Source organism: Anomalospiza imberbis, chromosome 6 (genome assembly GCF_031753505.1).
Source record: "Anomalospiza imberbis isolate Cuckoo-Finch-1a 21T00152 chromosome 6, ASM3175350v1, whole genome shotgun sequence".
In the NCBI taxonomy this organism is placed as follows: Eukaryota; Metazoa; Chordata; class Aves; order Passeriformes; family Viduidae; genus Anomalospiza; species Anomalospiza imberbis.
In genome coordinates this window covers 4,906,057-4,913,503 of record NC_089686.1, presented here as the reverse complement: position 1 = coordinate 4,913,503, position 7,447 = coordinate 4,906,057, and the positions used below count along the sequence as shown (strand labels likewise).

The 7,447-nt window shown below is 50.3% G+C and overlaps 1 long non-coding RNA gene across 1 annotated transcript; it reads right to left on the bottom strand.

The window, feature by feature from the left end:
- Positions 1 to 6,130: 6,130 nt before the first annotated feature.
- Positions 6,131 to 6,745, bottom strand: LOC137475133 (uncharacterized). Its single transcript, XR_010999703.1, has 2 exons — positions 6,666 to 6,745; positions 6,131 to 6,311 (listed from the first exon to the last, which is right to left on the bottom strand). It is a non-coding gene; the product is annotated as an uncharacterized lncRNA (long non-coding RNA).
- Positions 6,746 to 7,447: the final 702 nt, after the last annotated feature.

Here is a 7,447-nt window from a genome sequence, read left to right as displayed (position 1 = left end):
AAAAATAAAGAAGTCTGGAGCACCTCTGTCTTCCCACCCCCAGAGCCAGGACAGGCACAGCCACATGCAGATTTTGGCTGCCAGGCATGGGTTAACCAGGTTTCCCCATCCCTGTTTTTAGTAGCCAAGCCCTTACACACAGATGGAGACTTGGATCCAGCAGCACAAAAGCTGCATTTTTTTTTTTCCACTGTTCTGTCCACTTCACCCTGGATGGGAAATGAGCTCTTCAGCAGAGGAGGGTTTACACAAGATTATTCATGCAGGAATCCAGACCCGGGGTTTAGGTCTAGCTTAAGTGGCACGATCCATGTCCCTTGGGAGCAATCCTGCTGTGTCCTTCCAAGTGGGGTGCCAGTGCTGCTGGTCCTGGCAAGCAGAGGAGCTTGGGCAGCTGGGAATTGTCTGTGGAAAGTGAAGGCAAAACCCTGCAGCCTGGTCCCAGCTCTCCTTGAGGAGCATGAGGATGCAGGGAGTGCCTGGGAGCTTCTCTGGAGCCAAGGGGCTGTTTCTGGGTGCATCCCTATGGGGTATGGGCCATCCCCTTGCCCAGCTCACCAGCTTGAGGTTGGTTATGGTGTTTTTTCCTGCCTCAGCACGCTGTGGGGCCAGTTAAAAAGAGTTTTCAGGGTGGTTTAGCACCTGAACAGGGGGAAAAGTGAAGCCCAGAGCCCAGCAGGGCCATCACCCACAGGAGCCCCTCTGGGAGACGTGAGCTCTCGTGGTGCAGAGCCTGGACCAGGTGACACCAGCTCTGCCACAGGCCAGAGCCACCCAGGCTGCCCAGGATGCCACAGGCAAGCTGAGCCATGCCTGATCCCAAGCTGTGCTGCTGCTGGGGGACACAGAGACCTGCAGCAGCTGAGCTGGGCTGCTCCCAGGGCAGGATTTGCACCCCCAAACCCACCTGCAGCACCTGGCAGGGAGGGAGCAGCGAGGGAGCAGGGGATGGCTGAAGCTGAGCTGACTTTTGTCATTTTGGTGTGAAAGCGCTTGGGGTGAGCACGGTGAGGGCCCAGCTCTCACCTCCAAGGGTGTAAATCAGGAGCGCACTCAGAGCCTCCATCTGCAGGGCAGGGTTTGCCCAGAGAAGCCCAGGGAAGCAGGGAAGGTGCTTTTCTGTGTGCTGGTTTGACAAACACGGTGTTGTGGTTAAGGAGACATCCAGGAGGGGAAGGAAGGGAACCCGCAGGATTTCCCGTTTATCAGCCACAACCACCTCCTCCATCTCTGCTGTCAGACAAGAAAGGGTTTGCAGGAAGGTGCTGTGGTCTGGGCAGGAAGGGGATTTCATCCCTATCACCCCACACCACGGCACATGTTGATGGTTTCCCTGCATCAGAGGTGCTCTGCCTGGATCAGGTTTGCAGCTGTGTGCGTTTATCCAGTGCTCACCAGCTGCAGATCAAACCTGGGGTCAAAACCAAAAGCCCCCAAACCTAGAGCCACACTCCAGCCTGGCTCTGCTTCCCAGCAAAAGGCTCAAACCTTTGGCCATTTACTTCCCAGAAATAAGATCAGGACCTAAAAGTAGCCATTAACTCCCCTCCAAAATGTCCCCATAGATTACTTTTGTTGCTAAATGTTCTCTCCCTGCTTCCCCTTTCTCCTGGAATCTTGCTGCACAGAGAGCTTGAGCACAAAAAAATGCACAGCTGAAAATGAAGCATCCCCCTGAGAAAACCAGGAAACCAACCCAGGAGTGAGCCTTTCCCTTCACTGTTCCATGTGCTAAATCCATTGGAGATGAGCAGCTCAGACACAGAAACCCCAGGACTTCCCACTCCCTCTCTCTTTTATGATAACCCAACCCCGCTACAAGCAGGTAATAAAATCCTGCAGCCACATCAACAAAATTAGATCAATTCCATGGCTTCACTTCCTCTTTAAATCTTATCAAATTACTCCTCATCCTAAGGATCCTGGGGAATAGCTCTTTACGGGGAGAGCACAAAATCAAATTAAAGATTCATTCAAATTAAAAGGTTCAATTTTAAAAGAGGCAGGGCCAGGCCAGAAGGAGCTGAGGAAAGTATTTTTTAATGAGCTCAGTGGCAGGAGTATCTTTAATAATAGATCTGATGGGGGGACTCTGGAACCTGGCAGCACATGAGGCCTTTCCCTCCACACTGGGATAAATCAAAGGCACAGGTGCCCTCACACACTGGTGTTAATGGTCCCTCTGAGCCCCAGATTAAATTTTGGTGACCAGAAGAAAAATGTGGCATTGGTCTTATGGATAGGCTGAGCCAACAGCAGAAGGGGGAAAGCATCTAAGAGAGGAAGGCAAGGTAAGAGTTATGAAAGAAAATTCATTCTCTGGTAGGATTAGACCTCTGGTAACTTAGCTATGATCATTCCTGGTTCTGCTTTGAAAACAAACTCAGCAAGAGAATCAGAGAATCACAGAATGGTTGGGGTTGGAAGGGACCTTCAAGAACATTTAGTTTCAACCCCCTGCCATGGACAGGGACACCTTCCACTGTCCCAGGTTGTTCCAAGCCTTGTCCAGCCTGGCCTAGAACACTGCCAGCGATCCAGAGGCAGCCACAGCTTCTCTGAGCAACCTGTGCCAGGGCCTCCCCACCCTCACAGTCAAGAATTTCTTACCAATATCCAATCTAAACCTACACTCTTTGAGTTTAAAGGAATTTCTCCTTTTCCAGTCACTCCATGCCCTTGTCCAAAATCCCTCTCCAGCTCTCCTGGAGCCCCTTTAAGCACTGCAAGAGGCTCCGAGGTCTCCCCAGAGCCTTCTCCAGGCTGAACAACCCCAACCCTCAGCCTGTCTCCAAAGCAGAGGCTCCCCAGCCCTCTGGTCACATCTTTGCTCCATCAGGTCCATGTCCTTCTGATGTTTGGGTCCCCAGAGTTGGATGCAGCACTCAAAGCATTTTCTTCTCTTAAATCAACCATCCACATCCATGGCAGAACTTCCCTATTCCCAGAGCAGAGATAGGCTTCAATTTTCCTGCTGTTCAAAAGGTAATGTTGAAACTCCACTGCTGCAGGTCAGGGCTCTTCCCAAATCCTGCCTGTCCATAAATGGGCTGTCACATTTTTCACTGTACAATTCTTGTACCAGGATCTGAGTCGGGGTGAGCAGAGCTTGTGGATGCCAGGACTGCAGTGCCTCAATGGAGGTGCTGATTCCAGCAGCAGGGAAGTTTTCCAAGGAAGTGCAGAAATGGAAGACCTTCCACCTCACTTTGAAACGCTTTCCAGTCTGGGGTAAGGCAGGGAGAAGTTTGAGGGGGGTTGGTGATGTGGGACCGTGCCCTTGGATAGTCTCAGAGAGTCTCAGGGCAGCACCTATATATAGATGTGCATATAAATACACCTATACATATGCATGTGTGACACATTGCAATCAGCCTGTCTGCAGCTGCTGGCAGGGGCAGTCCAGTCCTTCCCCAGGCGGGAAAAATGAGCTGGACTCTGCTGAGAAAAGGGAGGAGGATGCAGAAGTCATCTCAGAAAATTAAGATTAAAAAAAAGGACTGATCTGCAGCTTGAGGTTTTGCTTTTCTCTTTGTTTTTCTCCTCTTTCCCCACTTGCCTCTCTGCCTGGCTGAGCTCTTGCCTCTTCCTGCTGCCAGTTTGCTTTCCTGCAGCCCTTTGCAATTGGCAGAGGCTCCTGGAAAGCCCCTGCATGGCTGGGGCAGGAGGTGATGAGTTTGATGGTGCTGCCCACACAAGAGAGGGAGCCAGGGATGCAAGAAAAACCATTTGCAGATTTTTCTTAAGGCCCAAAGCCCTCCCTCTCTTCCCTCCCACAAGAGTTCCTGGCTCACAGAGAGTGTCTGTCTCCTCTGGCTGTCCCCTCCTCATTCCCCCACCAGCCCAGGAAGATGGGATGAAGCCCTCCCTCTGTCAGGATGGAATATTGGATGGTAAATTTTGATGCAATTGACTGAAAAAAAAAAAAAAAAAAAAAGCCTGGAGAGCTGAGAAGCATCCTCTGGGCAGGCTTGAGGCCACAGAGAAAAGCTCCAAAGTGCTTCAGAACACCTTCTCCCTGCAGGGGTTAGAAACAGGTGGTTTAATAATTTTCTTTTTCTCAGGGGCTGTTTCCCTGCCTTGCCTTGCCCTGGGGTGAGGTGTGGCTGCTCTCAGAGCTGGGCAAGGAGGGGTTTGAGGGGTGTGAGGGCTCAGAGCTGGCAGAGGGGCTGTGAGGCTGCTGGGCTGTTCATTCCTGATGTGGGGCAGGGAGAGGAGTCACCCCCCCCAGCCCTGGCTGTCAGCTCAGAGCCCCCTCACCAGGAATTTAAACGAAATTCTTTATTCAAAAAGTGGGGGTGGGGGAGATAGAAGGGCATGTAGTGATAGGACAGGGGGTAATGGCTTTAAACTAATCCAGAATCCCTTGGGATGGCTGGGTCTCAGAAGTGCCAACATCTGACCAGAGCATCAAGGGAACAACTTTCCCTGCTGATGCTTCAGTTTTCCAGCATGGCTATCCACTAAATCCTTGAGCTAAAGGGGATTTTTGTACTTGCTTAAGACATTTTTGTCCTCAGCAAAGCACTGTTCAGGGCCCCCAAATGGGGAATAGTCAAATCCCCTGAGCTGGAATAGCCTGTTCCCTTGTGCTGAAATTGCTGCACTCTAAAAACACATTTTTAAATGTTTCTGCTGGCACATGGCAAATGCCCTCAATCCCCACTTGGAACATGTCCCTTGGAAAGCAATTTATGATGAGTTTTGTTTCTTAATTAGAATGTGGCTGCATAAAAAGTTATAAAGAGGCCACTGAGGTTTTCTTTTTTTTTTTTTTTTTTTGCTGTTTTTTTACTTTTTAGCAGCTCCTTGGGGAAAAATGCCTTACTTTAAACCATGAGAAGGAATCCAGAGGGCTCTGGCACTCTCCTGATGAACTCAGGGAAGCTGATCCTGGGGGAAGTGGCCAAACAGGCAGCTCAGGTCCATCACTCTTACCTTCACCCACCCCAAAATCCCCACCATCCCCTCTGCAAAGGACCTGCTGCAGGTTGACTTGCACTCAAGGATGGTTTCAAAAGGCTCAATTTAGCAACAGATGCAGGAGCACCTGCATCAGTGGTGGCATCACTGCCAGTCACACCCCAAACACTTCCCCTCTCTCTTTCCAGCTGTGTTGGCCAAGAGTGAATGGAAGAATTGGAATGAAAAAAAAAAAAAGGCAGCAATTATTTGTTTCCATTTTACATGGGGTCTGGAGGGGTTCAGGGACTTCCATGATGGTGCAGCACTGCCATTGAGACCAAGCTGGTTGAAGACAGACTTTGCTAGGAGTCAAAAAAAGCTCCAGGAGAACAGCCCAGGTGCATTTTTCCATTGCTGCTCACAGAAGTGTCATTGAAAGGTCTGCAAAATTTCTCCCAGCATTTTGATTTTCTCATTTTTTAGCCTCATAAATACTTAAAACCACTTCTTCTGGAGGAGCAGGGGGCCTCCAAAACAGGGAAGATCATAGTTATGAAAGGAAATAATTCTACAGTAGGATGAGACCCCCAGTACTCAGCTGGGCTCCTGCCTAGTCTGGATCTGAAACAATCTCAGAAGGAGATTCATGGAATCACAGAATGGTTTGGATTGGAAGGGACCTTCAAGAACATCCAGTTCTGCCCCCTGCCATGGGCAGGGACACTTTCCACTATCCCAGGTTGCTCCAAGCCCCAGTGTCCAACCTGGCCTGGAACGCTGCTGGGTTGGGGCAGCCACAGCTTCTGTGGGCAACCTGTGCCAGGGCCTCAGCACCCTCACAGGGAAGAATGTCTTCCTTAAATCTAATCTAAATCTGCCCTGTTTCATCTTAAGGCCATTCCCCCTTGTGAAAATGCCTGGATCTACAGATGATGGAGGCAGAAGTCTTTCCCTGCTGGCTCCCTTTGCAGAAATACACACAGCAAATACAATCTACACAGCAGCTGCCATGCTAAACAAAAGGCAGGCAACAGTTCAGCAGCTTCCCTGCTCCTGAAGGTGGAAAATCTGTTTGGCTACACTCACCCACTCCTCGAGTTGTTGGCATATCCCAAAGAGAGCATGATATTCCCGTGTTTCGTAGGAGCAGCATAACAAAACAGACAGAGCCAGAAATCCAGGAGCAGCACAAAAGCCATAAATACCAACCACAGTGCTGAGCCAATTAGTGAAACAAGAGAAATCCAATTCAGCCTTGGGTTTTCACTCAGAGGCAGGAATGTCTCTGCTGCAGCCTGGGAAGTTCGCCGGCGCTGGCAGCTCTGAGAATTCACCTCGTGTAAACTCAGCAGAGATGAAAAATACTCTCCTGCTCTAGGCAAAGCTGCTGAGGAGCTGCAAAGAGGCTGAAAGAGGAGTCTGTGGAAAGATTAATTTGGGGATCAATGGAGTAGCCAGAGCAGCCAAAGGAGCTCAGCTGGACACGTGAGTGGGTCAGTGGGGCTGCGTGAGCAGTGGCCATTTAATGAGAGCCATGGGCTGCCTGGGTCACAACCAGCACTTGGGAAATAAGGCTGGAATCAATGGTGATCTCGTCTCCTCGCCGAGTGAGGAGTAAGCCCACACAAAAATTACAGCAACCACACTGCTGGGGTAGTTGGAAGGTGCTTGAATGGCAGAGAGCACAGGGAGCACCAAAATGTCCTGGAAAAGACACACACAAAAGCAGGGACAGAGTGATTTGTGGCAGTAGCTCTCACCCCTGATGGAGAGATGTCTTCCAATCTGGGATTTAAATTCAGTTCCCGAGTTCCTACTGGTTTAAAGTCAATGTGTGAAGCCCTAAGGAGCAGCATTGTTTTGCCTTTATTAATCTGTAACCAAAGAAAAGGTTTAAATCAGCTCTTCCACAAAGTTCCTGTATCACTGTCACTACTTTTTGGCTGCAGGAACCATGGCTTTCTGAAATTCTCTTTACAAACAGAAGGCACCAGGAACAGGCTCTGCTATTTTAGTTCATACAGACATTTTGGCATTGCAGCCAGTCCTCATCAGTAAGAGCACATGTAACACTGGTGACTTCAATGCCGAAGAGCAGACTTTGAAACTCCTCATAATGCTGCTGTTTGAACACTCATCACCCTCAAAAATGGGGATATTTGGGATTTAAAGGAGGTGGTGCTGCAGCAGTGAACTGCAGTGCCAGTTCACAGAGGACAGAGCAGCCCAGCCCAGCTCAGTCCAGCTCAGCCCAGCTCAGCCCAGCCCAGCCCAGCCCCAGCTGAGGGGATGCAGGAGCACAAAGCTGAGGCACTGTGAGGTCTGAGCACCCCAAGTCTGGGTGCATCACCCAGGGAGCACCAGCACAGGAGAGCAGAGGCAATGGAAAGCAGCAGTGAAATGGGCTAAGCTGGGCACCTCACCGTGACCTTGCAAGAGCCAAACCCACCCATGTCCCCAAGTGCCACATCCAGGGGTCTTTTACATCCCTCCAGGATGGTGATTCCCCCACATTCCTGGGCAGCCTGTTCCAGTGTTTGAC